We start from the raw sequence: 24529 nt of genomic DNA, 5'->3' as shown, positions 1-24529 counted from the left end.
TGTAAGTGTGAGTAATGTAATAATAGCAAAGTAATCAAAGGGGGTGATAAAGTGTGCCATAGATAATTAGAATAAGGGTTCATTAAGTGGTGCTGAAGATAGGTAAGGGGTCATCGGAAATATAAAGTCTTAGCTAGGAGAATACCTCGTTACCTGCCATTTCTTTAGTAAGTGGACGTTAGTAGAATGAGCAGCCTCGACTTGATATGGCTGAAGGGGTCATGCATTTTGGGAACCAGCACATTTCATTTACAGCAAGAGCTGTGGTATGTTCTGTCATGAGACTGAAAAATGAAGGGAAAACATTTCACTAGGAAGAGAGGTGCCTGAGGCACTTTAAAAGTTCTCGGGATGGGTGAGAGTAATAGAGGAAGTTCAAGAGTTATAAAAATGAGATTATGAGAATAGGATGTAATTATCTTTGATCAGATTCCAACATCATCAGGTAAAGCACAAAAGCAAATATTATTTTATAATGATCCCAGGGATCTCATCTCCTGGTGAAAACAATCACGGTTCTTAGTACCAAAAGGATTCAGGCTTTTCTTCATAAACTATTTATATAAAATCCTGGAAGCATTTAACAGATACTACTGAGTACTAGAATTATAAAACAAATAAGAAATTATTCTTTTCCTCAAGAGACTTACTCTCCAGTACAATGAAGCAGAACATATTTTCTAAAGGCGAATGTAGAGTAACTAATATTAATATTCATAAAATATTAATTACCTTTGTTTGCTTTAAGATCAAAGTTCTCATTAAGAACTCCATACTAAAATAATTTTTGCTAAGTAGTACAGGATCTTAGGCTGAATTCCATGCTGGGTAAAACATAGAGAGGCCAATGAAGTATGTATTTATGAAAGGTCATAATCAAGGGACCTCTGTATCATGGGAATTCTCCTACGACAAATCTTAAATATACTTGGATCAGAGCCCAGGTCCTTCTGCCCATCCCTGCCTCTCACAATGCAATGTCCCATTATGTTATTTAAGCATGGTTGATCTCTATTCAGAACAAACTGAGAAAAATTGTGTGCTTAAAATGTATGCTGGACATATCAGAAGTAGTCAGATTTTGTCAGGCACTCAGTTTATGACAGATCCAGGCCACAGACACAAAGCTTGGCAAGTGTCCTATAAATTATGGCTGTGCTGGAACCTAGCAATGGCTCTTAACTCAGGCCAACCTTCCAAACATTCCTACAAAAATAAAAATGAAATTACCTAACACAGAATGCAAAAAGCAATTTCTCCAAAAACAAAATGCTAAAAGCAGTACTAGTCTTCGATTTTTTTATGAATCAGTTTTATTTTATTTTCCAACAAACCTAAAACTGTCACTATTAATAGAAAACCATGTTATATTATGTAGTGCTTTTCTTTAACATTTAACCAACCTTAATCCTAAAGTCCTGGCACAATCTCATTTAACAAAATCTCACCCCAAAGAGTTGTGACCCTAATGTCACTCTTTGTTGCACAGTGTATATTGATTTAGTAATCTTTAGATTCTAAACGGAAATGTTCTTCACTATCTATATTCTGTTTGTAAGAGAGAAGGAAGAAAAAGGCTTTATCATTATATCAGATTAGATACCTCAGGAAAAATGAATGACTAAACTCAAACATAGAGAAAAAAATGCTTACAAATTAACAGTCTGGAGTTCCCTCAAAAAAAGGAAGGAAGGAAGGAAGGAAGGAAGGAAGGAAGGAAGGAAGGAAGGAAGGAAGGAAGGAAGGAAGGAAGGAAGGAAGGAAGGAAGGAAGGGAGGGAGGGAGGGAGGGAGGGAGGGAGGGAGGGAGGGAGGGAGGGAGGGAGGGAGGGGCAAGATGGTAGAAGGGGAGGAAGATGCTAACAAGTGTTTGAAGCAGAAATTTCAAGCACTTTGGTTTAGGACATTTTAACGGAACACCCAAGCAAGTACAAAAGGATAAATCAAAGTAGCTTTCAGCTCAATACAGACAGCTATCACTTAAGAAAAAAAGCACAAATACTACTTAAAATGATTGTTTTAACGGGACAAAATCGCAATTGATTTCGATTTCTTAGAGTTACAGGGAGCCATCTGAATAAAACATGCCTTAAAATGCTATGGGCAACTCCAGAAGCAGTCCTGTGAATGCCTGAACAAGAAACCATATTTTTTTCAAGTAGACCATGTTTTTCAACACACGTTGCATATGTATATAAAAAGATCTATATGTAAATAATTAAAAATGATGATTATAAGACAGCTTTTATTTTGTATATCAAAGTCAGGAATCTCATTAATTAATGCCTCAGCTGTTCCAAAAGTGTCAGGAATGCTTTTGTGCTATGAAGCCTCAAAGAATATTGGGCAGTTTTCCTCTATGAAAGGGACTCTTGGTATAAAAAGGCCACAACCTCTACCTGTTTCTTTAAGCATATGATTTCGAGCTAGTGTCACATAAGTTGTTAAAATAGTCACAAGTATCTTATGTATATAAATACATATATATGTTTATTTGTGTGTGTGTGTGTATATATATACAGACAAACACATAAATATAAATGTAAAATAAATCTAATCACAATATTTCTATCTTGTGACAGTATAATAAAAAATATTAGGGATTATACCTACATATATGTTGATATATGTTATTCTGATGTATATAAATGGCCAAATAAAAAGAGTGACATAATTTATTAACTTATTTCAAAAAGTAGAAAGGGCAGACATCACTAACTTCCATTTGGTCACTGTAAGTCACCAGTGTGCACTGTGACCACCACCAATGCTTTGTGAAAATCATGTGATAAATGTTGAAGCATATGGATTTAATATCTAAAAGATGTATACATCTTTTGAAAATTCACATTTAAATATATTTCTGAAAAACATTAAAGGAATTTTTCTAATATTCAATTTTAGGATATTGATTCTTTTTTTTTAAATGTATTTACCAAGGCTCTCTCCTCAATTACATTCAAAAGTGATTCATAATAACAATAATTAAAATTGAAAATAACTATGATCTTCAAAAATAGGAAGCAATTATTGTGGTAATAATCTGTGGAAGATAACTTCAAGCAGCTAATAACAATGACAAAATTATAGGGATGGAATACTGGTGGTAATCAAAGGAACAATTTCCCTACAAATAATGCTTATTTTATGGCAACCTGGTTAATGAATATTGTCAGTTGCAAATCAATTCTCAAAGCAAACAAGTATATTAGCTAAAATAAATAGGCAGAACACCTTTCAAAATAATTGAAAAAACATTTCTAAGCATCGCAGATACTGATAAATACTTGTAGAAACTTACTTCAATCAGGTAAATAGATAAGAGATGTAAGTGCAATGTTGAATTATGAATCATAATGCTAATTGATACAGTTCGCATCATGTCACAAATATAATCTAATGTGTTCCAAGGACATTTTCTAAGGTAAAAGGGGAAAAAAAGATCACTAAATTGCTAATAACTTTTTTATTTCTGCATCATTTTATTGAACAGCATGTGACCCAAAGGGAACTGGAAAGCTTAACATTTGGGTCAAAGTGTTCCTTTGGATGTTTCACTGGCACCAAAGAGTACAGTTTCATAGGCTCCAGGAAAACAAATAAAAACAGTAATTCAGACTCTAGTCTAACTCTTTATAACCTTAGGTTTTGTTCTCATTTATGGCATAGACATCTTGGGAATTCTTGTTACAAAATTAAAAATTCTGAATCAACAGAGCAATTCAAAAGCAAAGCTGTTCAACCCGTTAAAGAGGCTTGTGTTGCAGAGGGTGGTAGGAGGGTAGGAGCCTCTTCCACATCATTCTTACGGTCTTCGGAATGGGTACACTCTTTCCACTATCATAAATCCCTTCTTACTACAGTCCATAGAGTTCTTATACTAAAACAGTTCCTTTCTGTCCCCAGCCCCAGCTCTAATATGTATGCTCAAGCTTTCACGAGAAATTAGTTGTCAGTGCTACCAGCTCCTTGAACATGATAAATAAGCGATGAACACTGTCAATGACTGTGTAATTAAAAGTATTCTTATGAGTATAAAATGAATATAAAAATGTCTTAGGAAGGAGGATCTGTTCCAAAAAAGAGAGAGAGAGAAATAGACTGAATTTAGAATAAGTAAGTGTATACATTTCATTACCTAGGATGGGAGGGATAACCACAGATGCACGAGGAGACACTGGAATAAAATAAAAATATAAAGGAAACATTTTTGATTTGGTATATTGTAACTAGCTAGCTCCAACTCGTATGTGTTAAAAAAAAAAAAAAGTGGGAAAGCCCAGGATTAATGTGACTGTGGAAGTTGGTTCTAAAACTTCAAAATTCCTTAGTATTTTTTAAGAGTTCAATTACATGTGATGTGCTACAATTTGTATAGTAGGTGTCAGGATTGAATCAATAAATTAATATTAAAAATATTATCCTGGACATACATAAAACTCCTTGGGATTGTTTTTAAATCAGTATTCCAGGTCATGTGAAATAAAATTACTGGGATAGACTTCAGCTGGCTTTCTGATTTTCTATGCCTGAATTGGAAATATCAGGGTTATGTGTGGAATCTCGTCTGCTTCTCCCTCTGAATAAGGGAATAGTAAAAAGAACACAGCTGAATTAATGGAAAGAAAGAACAATTAAAGAAAGCAAACCAAGAGGGAACAGTTTAGGCTCCTCAGATCTGGCCAGGGAAGAGTAAACAACCAAGGTGTCACCATCTCCAATTACAGGAGACACAGCCTGTTGTCAAAGGTTCCAAGTGTGATTTCAGATCCTCTGGGTATGTTAAGTCTTTGAATAAAGAGAATAACCTTCCCAAAAGTCAGACAGTTTCCTTGTTCTATCCTTTGAGTTACTTAATACATATAATCCCAGCTATTGAGACATGGTTAGAGCCACCACATAATCCTGGATTTTCTGAGTCAGTGCCAAGTTAAAATTTTCAGTCATGTTGGTGTGTGTGTCCTAGATTTGGACTGAGGAAATAATGACCCCCTGCATATGACATCACCGTGCATTTAAAAATTCCCTACCTTAACTCAGGGCAGGGAAAGGAGGAGTTTTTCAGCTACTTAAAAGAAAGGACTCAGGCTTTGAAATATCAGAAATCAGAATAGTAAATAGGTTGGCAGGATATATGGGTTGTTTTTAGATAAAGAATACTTGAAAACCATAGATTAAGCTTGGACTCATCTGTGTAATTTCTGGAGTGAAATTGGTATAGCTACCCATCTAAATTACTAGAATGATCTCATTTATCATCATCAGAGCACTTAGAAAAGACCCTAACATGACCATAGAATTGAGGGCAGACATAATATAGATGCATCTGCTCTTGTCTCTTCCATTCATCTGTTATACTGTATGCATGTGTGTATGTGTGTGTGTGTGTGTGTTTCTTAGCATTGTTCCACTACATTGTGAGTTTCCTTAGGGTAGGGATATATATATTTTTTTTAATTTTTCTTAAGATTCTTTTTTAATGTTTTTATTGGTTTTAGAGACAGAGAAAGGGAGAGGGAGAAGGAGAGAGAGAAAGAGAAACATCAATATGAGAGAGAAACAGCGATCAGTTGCCTCCTGTAAGCACCCCTACTAGGGATCAAACCCTCAACCTGGGTAGGTGCCCTGACTGGGAACCAAACCCATGAACCTTTTGGTGTATGGGATGACACTCCAACCAACTGAGCCACACCTGCCAGGGCAGGGATATATATTTTTAATATCTTTGTGTTCTAGAACCTGACATAGAACAGGCACTTAGTAAATACATGTTTATTGCAGCGATCAATCAATGCTATCTACTCCCAAGACAGAAAAAGTAAATAAAACAGTACTTACATGAGCGTTAGCCAACAGGCTCAAATACCTTGATGAAGAAGATAAAATCTTGTTTTTTAAAGTGAAAAGTAATTCATCTCTCTAGCTTGTATGTAGGAAGCTTGTATGTAGGGGCATAGACTTGGGATGGTTGCCTAGCAACTGCTTACCACTAATAGGGAAAGGTCTTGGAGACAGACTCAGAGAAAGGATCCTAAAGCACTGCAGCATGGAATTTATTTACTAGCTCGGGTGCAGTTAGTTCTTGGTTATTTAATTCAGTTTCATGATATGGTTTATGACTAGCTATGGAACACTTGACGTGCCTCCTAGGAGAAGGGAGCAAGCGATATTCAATCAAACCTGTGGATTTCTCTCTGCCACACTCAGTGCTGAAGAGATAAAGTGAGTCAGCTTTCTCAATGAAGGGGTGAACAGAAAAGCTTATGAAAACAGGGGGCCAAAGACCCTGCGTGTCTGGAGCTAGGTTAAGGTATGGGGAAAAGCCACTTGGAGCAAAGATGCCCACTCCTGATGATTCTGGGAGCTAATTGTACCCAATGTAACTAATTGTATTCCTCACTTCTCAGCTTAAAATCTGGAGAAGGCTGCATTGTGTACCAACTCATGACTGTCAGACTGGATATATCTGACTGACATGTTTTCTTAGTTCTAGTAACTCTTGGCCCCATGATTTTTTAAAAGTTGATTTATCAACAATCACAATATGAGATACTTCACAAACAAAATGTGTAATGCTATACTTCTTGCAAAATTGGAAGTTTTGACAACACTGGGTGATGATAGATGGGGCTTCCTAGTAGCCACTTCTTTTAAACAAAGGAGATAGTTTGCAATTACTGCAATTTCTGTCACTCCTAAATGATGAAATGACTGTCATGCCAGGACTCTTCATGAATACGAAAGGTCGTGGTGGGATTGAGGCAGCGTAGTGCTGGAGCCGGCTGCTATTGGTTCAAGAGAAATGAATGCACGGCTCTTTCCAGTTTCGAGTTCTGTGGCACCTTGCTGGTAGCTTGAATTTGGTGGGAATATCTACAAAAGAGAAATCTGCAAATGTTATCAGTTGGGTTCTCGATCCAACCTCAAATACTAATGTTAAACATTAACCGGGGTACCGCTGGATGGAGGTGAAATGAAGAGCAACTGCAATTCACAACCCCTCTTCAGTTATATATGTTACCTGCCTTATAGAATAAAATCACAGTCCACAAGAAAAAAATACTGAATCTATGATGACGGACCTCTACATTTATTTTTAAAACACAATAGCAAATAGTCCACTCAGCCGTACTGAACTATTTGCCATTTCTAAGATGGGACACTCTTCCTCTTTGTTACTTTGTAAATATTGTTCCCTTTTTCTGGGCCTTTCCATCTTGTCCCTCTGACCAATGCCTGCCTGTCCTCTAATATTCAACTTAGGTATCCCTGTCTTCTGCTGAGTTATCTCTTTAGCTGACCCCAAGGCTTATTTCTAAGCTCCACCTGTGTGCTTCTGACTAGGAAGCATATTCCTCTAACAGTTTTCCAGTATTTGCCTATTGCCTGTTTGTCTTTTCCTCCTACTGTACATTGTGCTATTGAGAATACAGTTTTGCTTTTAAATATCTTTCCAGAATGATACATTGCCTGCTACCCAATGGGTGTTCGATAAAAGATTCTTTATTTTAATAAATATTTAGCATCCAGGAATAGAAGTTCTTTGTATTTTGAGACATTTCATACCTGCTTGTCATAGTCATGAGTATTTTCTGTCTCTTATCAAAAAAGTGTATCCCAGGCCTGAAACATCAAAGGTAAGGGAGGGAAAGAAGAGCACCTAAGATAAACAGCGTGGCCCTCCCAGAGCACAGGCTTTGGGTAACTGGCTGAATCAAGACTCCACTCCCAGGCTATTAACAACAATGCAGTCATCTCTCCACTGGGTTCTAGCTGCTCCCCTTGTTTAAACTTTACCTCCCTACTGCTAAAAATTCCAGCACAAGTATTATTTATCTTATTCTTAAAGGCACAGAAATTCAGTAAATATCCTAGAGATCCAGTTTTATTATTTGACACCTTAAATCTCTACTTACAATGAGAGTCCATTACTACCTTTCCTGAAGTTCCTCAGAGACACCCCCTGTCATCATCTTTTCATTGAGATTTATTGGTATCATTTCATGTGCCAACTGCCCTTTTCATTTTATATCAGATGCAGATGCTCAATCTGGCATCTTCCTCAGCTGCAATCAGTGTGCATAATGCCACCACTCCTTGATTGGCTTCAAAACACTTTCCTGTCTACAAACAGGTAAACAGTTTACAGTTTCTGGGCACATTTTAAGTGATGCTGCTTAATTCATCTACAGCTCTCAGTGTCGTGATTCTTTCATATTGATCTTTATAAATAGGTTCTCCAATGTTGCAAGCTGAGAAGGGACCCTTAAAAAAAGCAAATTAAAACCATGACTGTGCGATGTAGTACCAGGCATTCTATTTCCCCATGAGTATTAAAATGAATGTGTTAAAGAAAATCTTAGATGTGTTGGGCAAGAGAAGTTAGGTGAAAAGCTGTTTACTGTGATATTTGTTGCTTTCTTATTTCATTTCTTTCTTTTTTTTAAAACACCCTTTTAAGTAGAAAAAATATGGCAGTACTTATATATGATTTTCATGATCTATAAGAAAATTATCATTTAAAGAAGAAAAGTTTTGGAGTAATTCTCATATGAATTCTCTTATTCTAAATCAATACAAATCGTTCCAAATAAATTTAATATGAAAATGTCTCTAATCCAAGGTCTTTATCCGTTTCTCAAATAGTGTTTTTAAATGCTTTTACTTATAATGAAATATACAATCGATTCTTCATTAAAATATTTTTCTTAATTTTGTTTCTATATGATTGCTTTCATTGTTGCTCTTTTTATCAGTTACACAGTATCCATTGATCAAATACATACAACAAAGGCAAGATTTTTGTCATTCTCCATTGAACTTGGCTCTGCTTTGACTATTCATGCCTCTCCAATTTCCGAGTCAATCAAACCATGACCACCTAAAAACTCTAGTAGTAGTTGATGAATTCTGAAAACTAGGTGACGTTTAAGTGATGTTTAAAGGAACTTTCTCACAAAAATCATAATAGGCAACACACAGGTGATTTTAAAAAATTTCCTTCAGTTTCTAGAGCTGTGTTTACTTTGTTTTCTCATTATAAATTTTTATTTTTATAAAGATTAAAACAACCTGGTATTTGGAAAATCAAATAGACTGGCCTTTAGGTTTATACTATCCTGTATAAAGATATTTTTAAGAGTTTTTAGCAGTATTTGGACCACAGGATGACCAGGATATATCCGGAAGGTAGAATGAGGTAAATATTTTGCAAAGTGACAGTTATAAGTGAGTGAGACATAAGAAGACGAATCACTCGTTCATCATATTGATCTGAATTCTTGAAGACATGCATCCTACTTTTGAAGGAGAAAGGCAGTGCATTTTTGCAAATGGATAGTGTATGAGTCCCTAAAATGCTCCTTGAAATAAATGGGGCACAAAAGAGGTTTCTTTACCCTAAAACCCTCTCACCTTCATTCTTGACAGATTTCTGAATTCTTGAGCTTTCTAGACTATCCTCTGAGAAAGTTATATCTTTAAGGAGCTAAGCAGTGGGGTTTTCATTGGATGTAGCATCAGTGGATTTAGGTTTGAAAATGAGCCTCGCCTCTTAAAAATGTATTGCATTTAAACAAATCACTCAAAGCAAGCAAGTCACCCTGAGTATTAATTATCCCATCTGTAAAATAGTTTGCTGAAGAAAATCTTCACAGATCTCAAAAATCACATGATGTACAATAGTGCCATTCAGCCTCAAACCAAAAGCCATTCTATTTTCTCCATAGAGCTATTTCTGTGTTAGGGGCTAGTGGAAATATTTCAGTAAAACATTTAGTAATTTCTGAAAATTCCAGTGCTGAATATTACATTATGTTGATGTATGATAAGGCACTAAAGACACAGTTTAGGTTTCACTAAAATTTATAATTAGTTTATTGCCAAAAGTCAGCAAGCATACATATAAATACACAAAATTTTGAATTTCATCTTTGCTACTTAAGATTTTCATTTTCAAGATTATATAACCTTGGCCATCTCACTTAACTCCTCTGAATTTCATTCTTTTTTCTTCTATAAAATAGAAAGAATAATCCCAAGTCTGATTATATCATAGGATTATGAAAAAGTAAATTAAATATATAAAAATTAGCTATTATATAAATTAGGAATGGCCTGTATATATATTAGTAGAAGCCAAGAATCTCTCATAAACAGTGAATTGCTTTAGTGCTAATGCTTGGAAAAAGGGCTGATTATTAACTGAGATTCATTCATTCATCCAACCCACTGATACGTTTCAAATATTGTACCACGGTGGGGGTCACTGACATACATAAAACACATCCCCTAATTTCAAGATATGCATAGTCCAGAAAGGGTTGTAGACTCAGCTCAACATTATGTGTGTGTGTGTGTGTGTGTGTGTGTGTGTGTGTGTGTGTGTGTGTATGGCAAGCATAGTTTATTTAAACTTTGAACTAGAAGGTCTTTTGCTATTCTCTCTAGTTAACCACATGCTCAGCCTCTCCCTTTCTTCTTATATTAATGCACTTAAACATGGTACATGTACTTGTCTCCCAAAGGCCATGCATTATAGGTACTTCTTTTCTCATCCAAATGAACACTGCAGTATATATGCCTTATTGATGTTACAATTTGCCTTTAAAGCTACTTTCAAGCATTTTTGTCTCCATGCAAGCTGTTGGAATAACATTCAGATCATCAATTCATATTTATATATTTGTCCCAAAAGCTTTTTTTATTTTTTGCACTTTTCCTGTATACCATGCATATTTTTAAATATTTATTGGATTTGCCGTATTTCATTATAATTTTTCCAAAATGCAGTCCTGCCATATAGAATACCCTTCTCTTACATCCTTTTGAGGCCTGTACTGCTCTTAGACTCAACAAAGTAATTGAGATCTCCACCACTAAGCTATTCCAGTCTTCATTAATTGCTCCCTTTTCTGAATTTCTATAACATTCCTAATGTCTATGCCATGAACTTGGGACTGTTACCACATATGAAAACACTTCTTTAGCTACTTCATCTTTCCAAACCTCATTGTTTATGCTTTGAGAGCAGGAATTGGATCTTACACTCTCTTGTTTCCAGACCTTCTCCCAGTGAAATCTTGGTGAATTAAATTGACAAATAAGCAGTGACAGATAACACAATGTTTCCAAAATTCAGAGAGTGTCTCTAAGTAGAAATGGAGCAAGTAATGGGCAAAGAGCTAAGAGCTATGAATTGGTAGCATTTAAGGCAAGCAGATTGACAGCCGAATTCATGGACACTCTCAGTAAAATTTCAACCTTGTCATGATAACATTACAATTAGAAATAACAAAAACAATGAGAATTGACTGAAAAGTCTAATTATTAGAATGATTAGCTAATCAATAGGAAAAAATTAAAAAGAAGTGTTTTTTTGTTTTATTTTGTTTTTTTAAAGAAATAAAGCACAGTGGCTAAAATAACCAAAACCTCTGTTGCACGAACTACAAGACAGATTTACATGTGGTCATGTAGCAATGTGTATAATAATCATTTTAGTCTTATCAGCCACACTCCCAAAATTTAACCTGGTACTTGCATGTATTTCAGGATGAGACTAAAGATGGCATTAATAGGCTAACCTACTAGTGTTAGAAGAGTTTCTTTCAGCTCCACTGTATTTCATGTCTTTAACAATTTTACCATGTATTAATTGAGAAATTAATCTAAGAAGCACACAAGGCTGAAAAAATTAAAACTGTCACAAATTAAAAAGCTGGTGAAACTATTAAGCTTCTAAATTGAGCATTTACTTACTTGTGTATGCCAGGGAAATTACCCTGAGAAACTATTAATTGAATTGAAATATGAGGAAGAAAGAAGTCAAATGGCGAGGAAGACGAAATGGGAGGAAAACATTCAGGCAGCAGAAGAGTGTATAATATATAACCCCATTCAAAGGAAAGCGAGGCTAGAGTACTGAGAGCGAGGGGGAGAAGGGAGAAAAATGAAGCTTTGAAAGTAAGGAATGTAAGGTATTGAGGGCCTTCTCTGCAGGCCCTGCCAAATATTTTGGCCCTATAAGTAATGGAAACTTTGAAGTAACAGGTCCATGAAAACTGTGGCTTCAATGAGAGGAAGGGATTTAATGGTACAACACTGGATATGGGCAGAATGGTCGGGGCCTATTGCAGTAGAAAGGGGACAATACTGTATGGACTGGGGCATAGACAGTGGAGGTGGGAAGATTCATTTGAGAAACATTAGGGATGTAAAATCTATTCACAGTGCTGAACTCTGTGTTGGAGGAAAGGAGAGGGCAATGGATGCTGATTCTGGAAACACTGGAAGAGATCCTGTTTTGGGGGCAATGACGAGTTCACAGATGTTGACTTGTAGGAAGGTGCCTTTAAGACATCCAAATAAGAATATTGGAAACCTAGTTGGCAAAACATTTCTGGAGTCCAGAAATTTCAGGACTACAAATATAAATTTGTGAGTGATTTTCATATGTTTGGTAATAGAATTGTTGAACAGCATCCAGACCTATTTTAATTTGGCAATCACTTTGCTGTATTATGAGAATTTTCTCAACAGTGCATGGCTGGTCAAGTGCATTCACAGAAACAGTAGGCGGTTGACCTTAATTATAGCTGGGGTTTTGCTGGAAGGATGTGATAAAATATGAAGAGAAGCCAGGGAACTGAGAGTATTATTGAGAATGTATTGAAATTTGGATTGTAGACAATAATAAAATTAGAGATATTTGAAGGCAGGGAAGGAAGAAAGGTGGTCAGTGGAGGTGAGGTGCCAATGAAGTCATAGGCAGCTAGAACGGGAGAAGTCAGATCAGAGTGGAGAGTGCTCTAATTCTGATTGAAGGTGAAATAGTTACAGGTGGCAGCATCATACTTAGGAGAAATGTGGTGGTTGAGTGGAGAAGAAGCCTTTGGCAGTGAGGCCAAGGAGCTGAGGAGCTGCATGTTGAATATTTCATAACCACGAAGCAATGACGAAGAGGAAGAGTGATGGAAATAAAATCACGAAGGCCCACATACTATTTCCTTGCTTAAGAATATCAAAGAAACAAGAGTATACGCTGTTCCAGGAACTTTAAAGAAGTTACCACAACAAACACTTTGGGGTCTCTCAGTTTTGAATTTCAGTGCCAAATATTTGTACGTCAGAACCTAGTGCCTTTGGATATTTCATATTCCAGCTGATGTTACACTTATGTGTCTTATTGTCACACACAAAACATAAAATATAGTCCAGAAAAACATATTTTGACAGTTTTGATCATTAGGAAACAGTGAAGACAGTCACAAGATATTTCCTAGTAGGCTCTTGGACAGAGAAAGGAAATGTAATTAAGACGTTGAATAATTTAATGATGTACATTCTCCAGAGCATATCAACTTTTCCTGCTGCTGCTATTTCCAGATCTTATTTTCCAGCCAGCAATTTTTTTGAGTTGAGGTGTTCACTTGAAACCTTAATCATTCTCAGAGACCGAGCTCTAAAATGGAAACTAGGGCTTTTCCCTCCACCTGAAACTCACTTGAAAGAACTAGAGCTGCTCTGTCAACTGCTTTCAAGAATTATGGAGGGCAAATCAAGGGAAATGCTTCAGAATAATAATGAAATAGATTTTTTTTTTTAAAGGCATTGGTTACACAGACTTTTCCTGTGAAAACACCAATGCTGAATTTTCAGGTCCCAGATGTATTGCACTCGTTAGATGCACCAGAAAATCTAGGTAAGAGCCTCTAATAAAGACTATGTCATCATAACAGGAACTATTGGTGGCATCTGAAATAATGTAACTAGAAAATAAGTGGGAAGCAAAACTTTTGCACTCAAAACTCTAATTTGAAGAGTTCTACTGATTAATTTTTCATATGCCTTTAGTGTTTTTTCAATAAATTTATTTGCCAAATTCTATCATTTTTACCTAATACTATATACACACTTTCATCTTTGCCCCTGGCTTTAAAATATAATCCTCTTTCTCTGACTAGCTTATTTCACTTAGTATAATACTCTCCAGGTCCATCCATACTGTCCCAAAGGGTAAAAGATCCTTCTTCTTTATAGCTGCGTAGTATTCCAGGGTGCAAATGTCCCACAGTGTTTTTATCCACTCATCTACTGATGGGCACCTGGGCTGTTTCCAGATCTTAGCTATTGTAAACTGTGCTGCTATGGTCATAGGGGTGCATATATTCTTTCTGATTAGTGTTTCAGGATTCTTAGGATATATTCCTAGAAGTGGGATCACTGGGTCAAAAGGCAATTCCAGTCCGGCCGGGCGTGGCTCAGCGGTTGAGCATCGACCTAGGATCCAGGCAATCGGGGTTCAATTCCCTGTCAGGGCACATGCCCGAGTTGCGGGCTCGATCAATGACTCTCATCATTGATGTTTCTATCTCTCTCCCTCTCCTTTCCTCTCTCTGAAGTCAATAAAGATATATATAAAAGGCAATTGCATTTTTAATTTTTTGAGGAACCTCCATACTGTTTTCCATAGTGGCTGCCCCAGTCTGCATTCCCATCAGCAGTGTACCAGGGTTCCCCTTTCTCCACATCCTTGACAGCACATGTCTTTTGTTGATTTGTTGATGGAGCCATTCTGACAGTGTGAAGTGATACCTCATTGTGTTTTTAATTTGCACCTCTCTGACGATTAGCGATGTTGAGCATTTTTTTCATATGGCTCTTGGCCATCTGTATTTCCATTTTGGAAAAGTGTCTATTCAGTCCCTTTGCCCATTTTTACATGATCTCACTTATATGTGGAATCTAAAGAGCATAATAAACTGATGAACAAAATAGATTCAGTGACATAGAAGCATGGAACATATTGATGAACCTCAGAGGGAAGGTGGGGGTGGGTGGGGAGACATTAGCCAAAGAATTTACAGGCATATATGCATAACCCATGGACACAGACAATAGTGTGGTAAAGGCCTGGGTTAGGGAGTGGGTGCGGGGTGGAAAGGGTCAAGGGGGGAAAAGGGAACATCTGTAATATTTTCAACAATAAAGATAAAGTAAAAAAAAAAACACAAAAAACATAATCTTCATGCAATCCCAGATTGTTTGCATCTTCAGTTTTGTCTCTGTTGGTCTCCTGGCTATATCATTGTCCCCATTCAATCTTTACCTCATAATATTCTACAAAGTGCCTCCTCAATTTTGCAAATGATTTTCTTCCCCAAGTGAAGTAAAATACAATGATTGATCTCCTCCCACCATTGATTTCCAAGCTGCAGCAGGCAGAATAATGCTTCCCCAAAGATATCTATGTGATTACCTCAGGAACCTATAAATGTGTTATGTTACATGGCAAAGGGGAATTAAGGTTGCAAATGAAATTACACTGCTTATCAGCTGACCTTAAAATAGAGAGATTATTCTGGGTTGTCCCAATGTAATTGCGAGAGGCCTTAAAAGGGAAAGGAGACAGAAAAGGGGTCAGAGTCAGAGGTATCTGATGATGCTACAATGCTTGCTTTGAGGATGGAGGAAGGGGTTTTGAGCCAAGAAATACAAGTAGATTCTAGTCTAGAAGCTAAACAAAGGAAGGAAGAGATTGTCTCCTAGACTCCCTGGGAGGAACAGAGCCACACCTTGATTTTATCCCTGCCAGACTCACTTTAAACTTCTGACTTCAAGCACTGTAACGTAAAATTGTATTGTTTTAAGCCACTAGGTTCATAAAAAAAAAATTTGTTACAGCGTAACAGAAACCTAATACAGAAGCTTTTACTCCTGTGCCTATGAGCAATTTTCTGCTCTGAATTCTTACCTTCATCGACAACTTCCCCCGATTCTCTATTCACGTCAGCAACTGGCATTGTCATCAAGTCCACTTGGGTCAGTTTACTGCAGGCACTAGAGTTAAGGCTTTCCATTGCTCAGAGGAAATATAACTTTGAAGAAATGAAAGCGTCTTAATAAAAAACACATTGGAAAAGCCAGCATTGGAGACGATGGAGGCTTAGGGTGACCCCGCAGAGAAGGGTCGCCTTCCTTCCTCCCTGCCTGTTGCTGTGGGTCACCGGGCTGCTCAGCCCAGTCCCGAACGCTCCTCTCTCATCGCCTGCAGGCCCAGGTCAACCCCATCGGCATGTATCCCAGGCACATCCTAAGGTCCCTAAGCAGCTCGTGGACTGCCTCTTCTGCCTATGGACTCCAGCCTAACTGGAAGAGACATGTTGATCATCTAATTGACCCAAATAAATAACAATTTTTAATGCATTAACTTCTAATAAAGTCTAATAATAATAATAATAATCTGAATTATTTGTCATAAAACCTTCGTAATTTGTATTAAGTGCTAAAAAGATGAAAAAGACAAGTCTGTAGCAGAGGACATATGAATTGTAAGATACAGATAAAGCATAAAGTTTTAAATTGATATCATTTGATGTAATACAATTTTTTACAGTTGTCAAGTATTGAGCTATTTTCCTTAAAATAATGTCATGGTTATGAGTAGCCTATCAATGTTTGTATGCTTAAAGATACTTTCAGAGTGTGAGAAAACAGGTTGTCCTAATAAAAATTAAAAAAAAGTATATACCCGTCTAGAAAGTTATTCAATTTTCTCTCTTTTTTTTTTTCTTTCTGAGAAAGTAGAAAACTAAGTGTTTTTACCCAAGATGGTAATTTCTATGTTAATGAGCAAATAATTGATTGGGTTATTATTTATGAAGCATGCATATTTGTCTACACCTATAGTTTTTATGCTAGGCTGTGGCATCTACAGGCAGAACCCCTGTATTACGGAACAGGAATAAAAGTGTGCTAGATGCTCCCTTTTTAAATTAGCAGTTGTAGTGATCATAGTTATCAATTTTTTCATCTTGAACTCACAAGCCCTAAATTCTCAGGAAGAATGTTTTAACTAGAAAACAGGCTATAATGAATACATTATCTTGAAGGACTATCATGAAAACCACTACCCTGACTGTGTACTTCAGAGAATAATTTCAAAATCTATTTGGAAAGATTAATATATTGATGATTCAGTTAGAAAACAAATACTCTTGGAACATCCTTTCTGTGAAAAATAAATGCCCTGTTACAGTTTACAACAAACATGGGCAATGAAGAAACTAACACCAAAATAATAATAACAAATCAATTCATTCCTGCCACCAGCGATGGAATATAGTCCTTAGATTGATACTGAATCAAAAAGGTTAAAAAACAACAACAAAAGGTCTTCCCAAAGAAACACCATACCACAATATTTTAAGGGACATTTTCTTCTGAGCTGGTAGCTTTTGAAAAAAATCTAGCATGTGGGCAAGTCAGCATGAAAAAAATTTAGATCAAATAGAAAAACAACAAAGCTTAGGAAAAATATTCTGAATTTCCTTTTCTTACCCTTTCTTCTGGAAAGTTCAAACAAATAATCTTAGCTTTATTCTATTTGTGGAAAGCAGCTATTCACTTTTAATAGTTAGATGTTAAAAAGTATTGGAAAAAATATTTGCTTTTAATAACCTTAAGTAAACATTGTACTATTTTACTAATAGCTGTAACACTATGGACAAACCTAAGAAAGGAAGAAAGACAGAGACAGAGAGAGAGAGAGAGAGAGAGAGAGAGAGAGAGGGAGAGAGGGAGAGAGAGAGAAAGAGAGAGAGAGAGAGGGAGGGAGAGGGAGAGGGAGAGATATATGAATACTGAGGCTGAAAATAAGTGGGTTGTTGCAGAGTTTGATGATTAAAATGGAAATGTCCAAAAGTCAGGCCTTTTTACCTATATATAGATATCCCCATTGTGCCATTAAACTTTTCAATGGAATACTTGGTGTTCAATTACCTCATCTGAATTGCCACATAAAATAATATCCTTTTTATTCTGTTCATAAAAATAGAGCTCATGTAAGGCTCACCATTTTGCCATTCTGAGTCATCAAACGATCTACAGCACTGGAGAGAAAGAATTTTTGAAAAGAAGCACATAACCTGTCTTTATACCACGTTGTTTCAATAGTCAAGATTCCTTCCTTTTTTCATGAAGCTTCATGCATACCACAAATGTAAGCAATGTTTCATTATTATCCAAAGTTTCCCATTGCAATTTAAATTGTCCTAGAAAAAAAATCATGAGTATCCACCTTAAAGACAAATGCAACTTCTTACATTTTCATTAATAGAATTAAATGGCATTCAAAGCCTTTGAAGTTTAAATAACTTCAAAAGCTAGAATATTAATTTCATCTTTGAGAACTCATACCTTGAAGAAAAAGACTACTGGTGCCAAATATAGTATATTGCTCACAGGATTATAAAACAAGTTTGCTTCTGGGTTACATAATCAGCTATAAATTGGGGGAAATTTCCTTTCTGTATACTGCCATATATTTCCATAGTTTCCAAACCAGAGAAAGATTTAAGGAAATATAAGAAAAACAGGAGTAATTTGGATCTAAAAATCTCATCACTAATTAATGAAATAAAGCCCGGCCGGGCATGGCTCTGCGGTTGAGCGTCGACCTAGGATCCAGGCGATCGGGGTTCGATTCCCCGTCAGGGCACATGCCCGGGTTGCGGGCTGCAGCCGATCAATGACTCTCTCATCATTGATATTTCTCTCTCTCTCTTCCTCTCCTTTCCTCTCTCTGAGATCAATAAAGATATATTTAAAAAATAAATAAAATAAAATAAAATAAAATAAAATAAATAATGAAATAAAAAGGTCCTGCTTTTATTCAATTATGCTCCAATAAGAAACCTACTTATAGTAAAAAATGGCCTAGAATATGATCTTTAAATATTTTTTGAGCCCTGGTTGAGCATTATCTCATGCCCCGAGAGGTCAAGAGGTCATTGGTTCCCTCAGGGCACATTCCCAGGTTGCAGGATCCATCCTCAGCAGGGGGCGTGCAGGAGGGAGCCAATCCATGTGATGTTTCTCTCTCTTTCTCCCTCTCCCTTTCTCTAAAATCAATAAAAATGTAGTTTTAGAAATATATGTAATGAAAGGTCTATGTTATATTCTTCTGAACAGGTTAGAACAGGAGCTGTTATTTTGATTGTTTTGTCAATTAATCATAACAAAAATCAGTGTTTAGGAAAGATCTAGTTGTTGACTTTTTAACAGAACCAATTTGAAAAATTTTAAATTATTTAAAAATTATATTAAAGTCTTACTTAAATTTTATTAAAGTTATTAAAGTTTTTAAATAGTTAAGAAATCCAGAGCATCAGCTTCACAAAGGAAACAGTCTTTGTTTACTGATGTACCCAAAGCACTAAGAATGCCTATAAAAGAGTAAACAATCAACACGTATTTTTATCATTCTCCGAACTAAAGCCACCACATACTTAGAAAAAAATATGCAGAGAATAGTCATTCATCTCTCTGATCTTTGGAATCAATGTACCAATGTTTATTCATTCTATTCGTTTAAGTAAATAAAATGTTTTATTTACTAAAAATGTGATATTTTGAAAAAATTATAATTATTTTTAATTGTTCTTTTTTCTTTTTTTGATGTGATATAGCAGAGATTCAAAATACAATATTGCAGTATGCATTTAATATATTCAAATCACTGGTCAATTCTATTTTAAATTTAAGCTACATGTCTTCAAGAACAATAGACGTAATTTTTTCAGTAGTTCACATCAAGAGTTTTCTAAAGTTGAAATACAAAGGCCTTTAGATTCTGCTTTTGAGGGTACTTCCATTTATAACAACAACATGCATGACCTTTTTATTTAGCACACTGAATATAGGCTTAGGTTCATACCTGCCTCTTCCCCCCTAATGTCAGGAAAGTGAGAGCTCTCATTTATTAGTGATATGACTTTTCCAAAGAAATGAATCCCACTTGACCATGACATTTAATCTAAGGCATCTGGTTTCGTTATATTTTGTTCTACTTCAGAATGAAGAGGTTAAAATTTGCAAATAAACTTCAATTTGAAAGTTAAAGTGATACTTTGAAAGATGCATGCTTAAAAATTATACCTCTTTTTTCATCAGTATTTAATACAGAAACTCTATATTGTACTATGTAAGCCCAAAGTTTATTCACATTAGTAATTATAAAATAATCCCAATGCCACAGCAGAATTTTAGGTAAAAGAGAGTTGGTGTATATTTTATTACTAATAAGATATGTGAAGAGAGAAGCTCCATAATTATTCCATTTGCAGAACATTTCATTCCTCCAGTAACAAAATTTTTCAATACTTTTGAGTTTTTTTATAGTGTATATGCATGAATATGTTGTAATAAAATGCTAAGGAATTGTATTGTATGTATTTTTATTTAGTCATAAATGTAAATTTTCACTTATCTAGTATGTGGTTTCTTTGTAGGATATGATCACTATTTGCATCTGTGGTGGGACAATATCTCAGGACAACTGCAACTGATATTACCTTGTAAACAAATACTGTCCTCCTAATTTCATAACCTCAGTTTTTTCCAGTTTATTATTCCTGGCGGGGGGGGGAAGGTATTTTTGGTAATTATTTTGAAAGTAACTAGCATCTGAATTCATTTCTCCTCTTTTGGTCCTCGGAAGATAAAAATTAAATTAGTCACTCAACAGTTCAAGGCTCTCTTTTTAGTTTTGTTTATTTTATAATATTTTATTTTATTTTGTATGTCTATTAACATCTATAACCATTCACTCTCCCACATAGACAACCGTTGTCAAACATCTCATCTGTGACGTGAAAATACTGTAGACATAGAAAACACATGACCTCTTCTTGTATGTAAGTTGCGTTGCAGATTTGATTCTCTTACATTTCCCCCTTGACATCACGTTTTTAAGATCCATTCATGTTGTACGGTTTCCTGTTACAGCTTCAGCTGCTTCATAGTGATCCATATTTTGCTTTCCGTTACCCCAAAACTACAAACCTGGGTTTCTTTCCGTTTCCTGCCACCAGATTAGCGTTACAATGAAAGTCTTCATACTTGTACACTGACATGCCTGTGTGACATTCTCTGTGATGCCTGACTGGTTGTGACTGCGGATTATGTGCACACTCACTGCCCTTAAACAGAGCAAGACAATTGCGACCACTTACACTCCTAGAAATGCAGGCTTTCCACACTTCACCGATGCTTGCAAATAATCTGACTTGTTAAATTTACCAACTAATCAGAATAAAATAGAATTGCACTGTCATTTTAATTTGTACTTTCCCGATGAGGTTATGAGCATTTCTATATGTGCTTTTTAGGCATTATTGTTTCTTTCTATGCATTACCTCTTTTGCTTATATTTTGATACAAGTTCCTGGGGTGTGTATGTGTGCGCATGCATTAGCAAATTTCCTTGAAAACTACGTTTTAGAATTTAAAATGTCATTTCAAAATGAATCCAGCTGTTTGGTTTTTGGATAAGGTGTCATTTCTTGTAGTGAAATTCTTTCATTTTAATGTAAAATCCATCATGTGTTTGCATCATGATTGTCAACTACATTTTTATTTGTTTAGAATTATCTTTTTCAAACTATGTTTTTAATTCAGTTGGAATTGAACAGTGGTCCAACTACTTTATCCATGTAGTGGATCAATTTTTCCAGTATTGTTTTCTATTAAACAATCCATGTTTCCTGTATACAGGGTAAATTTCTGGATTCTTCATTTTACTTCTTGGTCTATGTGTCTGTTATTTCATAAGTACCACATTGCATCTTTGAACTATATTCTAACTTTTATAGACTGAGTGCCCCTTCTACTTTGCTCTTCTTTTTCAAAATTGACATCGCTATTCAAGGACATTTCATGCTTTTATATAAATTTTAGCATATACCAATTAATTTTTTAAAAAATCCTGTAGGGATTAAATTTAATTTATAACTAATTTGTGGATAATTAACATGTTTATAGTAAGTTATTTTGTCCATGGTGAGATTCTGTCTTTGAAAATAGAGAGATCTATATTTATGTAGATCTATATTTATCCAGATATATTTTTGTGTTGTGTTATGTCTTGTAATAGAGCTAATTTTTTCTAGAAAGCTTTTCTACATCTGCATCTTTTGTTTAATTCCTAAATCATTTTTAATTTTGGTATTTGTATGATAGATATTTCTACTATAATATCTACTTGATTATTTGTGGTATAAAAAGCTATTATTAAGTTTTATGAGTTAATTATGCCAAATTAATTTTTGTCTATTAGTTTTACAAACTATTTTGTAGTTCCATGGTTCTTCCAAGGATTCTGTAGGGTTGATCAAAAAATCTTCACAAAATGACAGTACTTTTCTTCCTCTAACCCTTATACATTTTATTTGTTTCTTATAAAATTGGTCAGGACATGTAGTAAAATGTTTTAAAGTGACAGTGCTAAGGTATATATATCCTTGTCATGTTGATCTTAAGCAGAAAGTGAATACTTGTCTGAATTTTCTGCAAGTATTTGGTATTGCAGCTCTTTGTAACTTATAGAAGATTATCTCTATCTATAGCTTCTGGAAAGAATTTTTTAAATTATAACTAAGGATTAATTTTATCAACTTATTTTTTCTGGATCTATTGAGATAATTGTTTTCCTTCAATTAATGTGTTAATCTGACAAATTATCTGATGTGGAATAATCCTTGCATTCTTAGACTAAGTTCTACTTGCTCATTATAAAATATTTTTAATACCTTTTAATGTTGGCATGTGTTATAACTTAAAAGAATCTATCATTCTTTTTTTGTTGTTATTTCATTTTCCAGTCTGAAATCAAACTTACATTAACATCATAAAACTAAGTGGAAAACTCCTCTTAACTTTTATATCCTACAATAATATATATAAACATAACCTGTTCCTTGAATGTTTTTAAGAACTCATCAGTAAAAGTCATATGGTCTGTGACTTCTCACTGAGGATGAGAGATGGACTCTATTCATCACTTGGATTTCTTTAGGGGTAATGGTCTATTCAAGTTTTCTATTTTGTCCTGTACCAATTTTGGCATTTTATATATTTTCCAAAAATTTAAACATTTCTGTAAAATATTTAAAATTTATCATCATATAATAATTCATGATATGCCTTTGTTATCTTGCAATCACTGTTGTATCTCTACTTACACATTTCTTTTTCATTTTTCATTTCTGGATTTTATCTATATTTAAATTTATTTCCATTTTTTCTTGACCTGTTACCTGACGATTGCATGTTTATTAATATTTTCAATGAACCGTGTTTTGATCGGTTAAATTTCTTTGATTTCATTGTTCTCTATTTCGTTGATCTCTTCCTTACCTTCTTCTTACTTGGCTGGATTTGCTTTCCTATTGCTCTGTCGGTGTTTTACTATCTTCTTGAAGTGAATGCTTGTCTCAATTTTTTTAAATCTTTCTTACTCTGTTATAAATGTATGTAAAGCTATAAATCTTCAAGCAGAATTTTTCTGTGTCCCACAGATTTTGACATGCTGTTTTCATTGTCATGCAGTTATAAAAGTATTTTCTAATTTGTCTTATGAGATCTTTGCTCATGCAAGAATATTTAGTAGTATATTTTTAGTTTTCGGATGTATTAGATTTTAAGCTATTCTCTTGTTACTGATTTTATTTTATTGTGTTATGATCAAAGAACATAGTTTTTAGATGTTGGCTCTTTGAATTTATGAAGCTTCCTTTGATGCGTAAAACAAGGTTGATTTTTATAACGGATTGAAAAGAATGTATGAAGTTTTATATTCATTCCAGTTCTTGTGTTTTAAGTCCATTGTTTCTTTTAAAAAATATCAATTTTCCTCTTATGAAGTTTTTAAAGTCCTCTTACATTCATTTGTCTGTTATTAAAATTGCTAATCCCACTTTCTTGAGATGTCTTTTTTTATATCATTATATTAAAACTTCTGTTGTTTTTGTTTCAAGTGAGTCTCAGACTTTTGATTGTTGTATAAAGAATTTTCTCTTCTGTTGATTATTGCTATATCAATATTTCTTTCTGTCATCTTATTTTATATTCTGTCACTCCTTTTAGTTCTTTTATCTTCCTTTATGCCTACCATCAACTACATAATCTTCTCCTTATTTGAAAGCTAAACATGCTAATTTTATTTATCTAGTGTTTAGTCTTAACTTTCTACCACTCAGGTTTATACATATTTATTTTTTTTATAAATACCTTCAGCTTAATAATATCTTTATCTTCTTCCAGAACAGAGATGCCTTAGCACATTAATAATTGTCCCTAGTCTCCTTGCATCTCCTAGCACTCCACCTGTCCATCATATCATTATTTTCTTTAAATATAGTCCTGGATTGTTTTATGGAGAAAATTAGGTAGGTAGGTAAAGAGAAAGAAATCAATATATTGATAGATAAGATGTATTTAATTCTTATATTTTTGGACAAAAGTAAATATAATTTACTCAATGTTACCTTCAATAGGCAATAGCCCTGAATTCATTTTCTGGTATTTGTTTGAGTATTTTCTCCAAGAATGTTATGAAAGGGAGTCTTTGGATTAAGAATTCTTTGAGGACTTATGCCTAAGGACATATGTAATTTCACTCTCACATTTAAATAATATAGTAGCTGGATATTTAACGTTGATTCTAAGTTTCTTTCCTTCAAAACATAACT

This window comes from Miniopterus natalensis, chromosome 2 (assembly GCF_054644295.1).
Source record: "Miniopterus natalensis isolate mMinNat1 chromosome 2, mMinNat1.hap1, whole genome shotgun sequence".
In the NCBI taxonomy this organism is placed as follows: Eukaryota; Metazoa; Chordata; class Mammalia; order Chiroptera; family Miniopteridae; genus Miniopterus; species Miniopterus natalensis.
Note: the sequence above shows the minus strand (reverse complement) of the source record.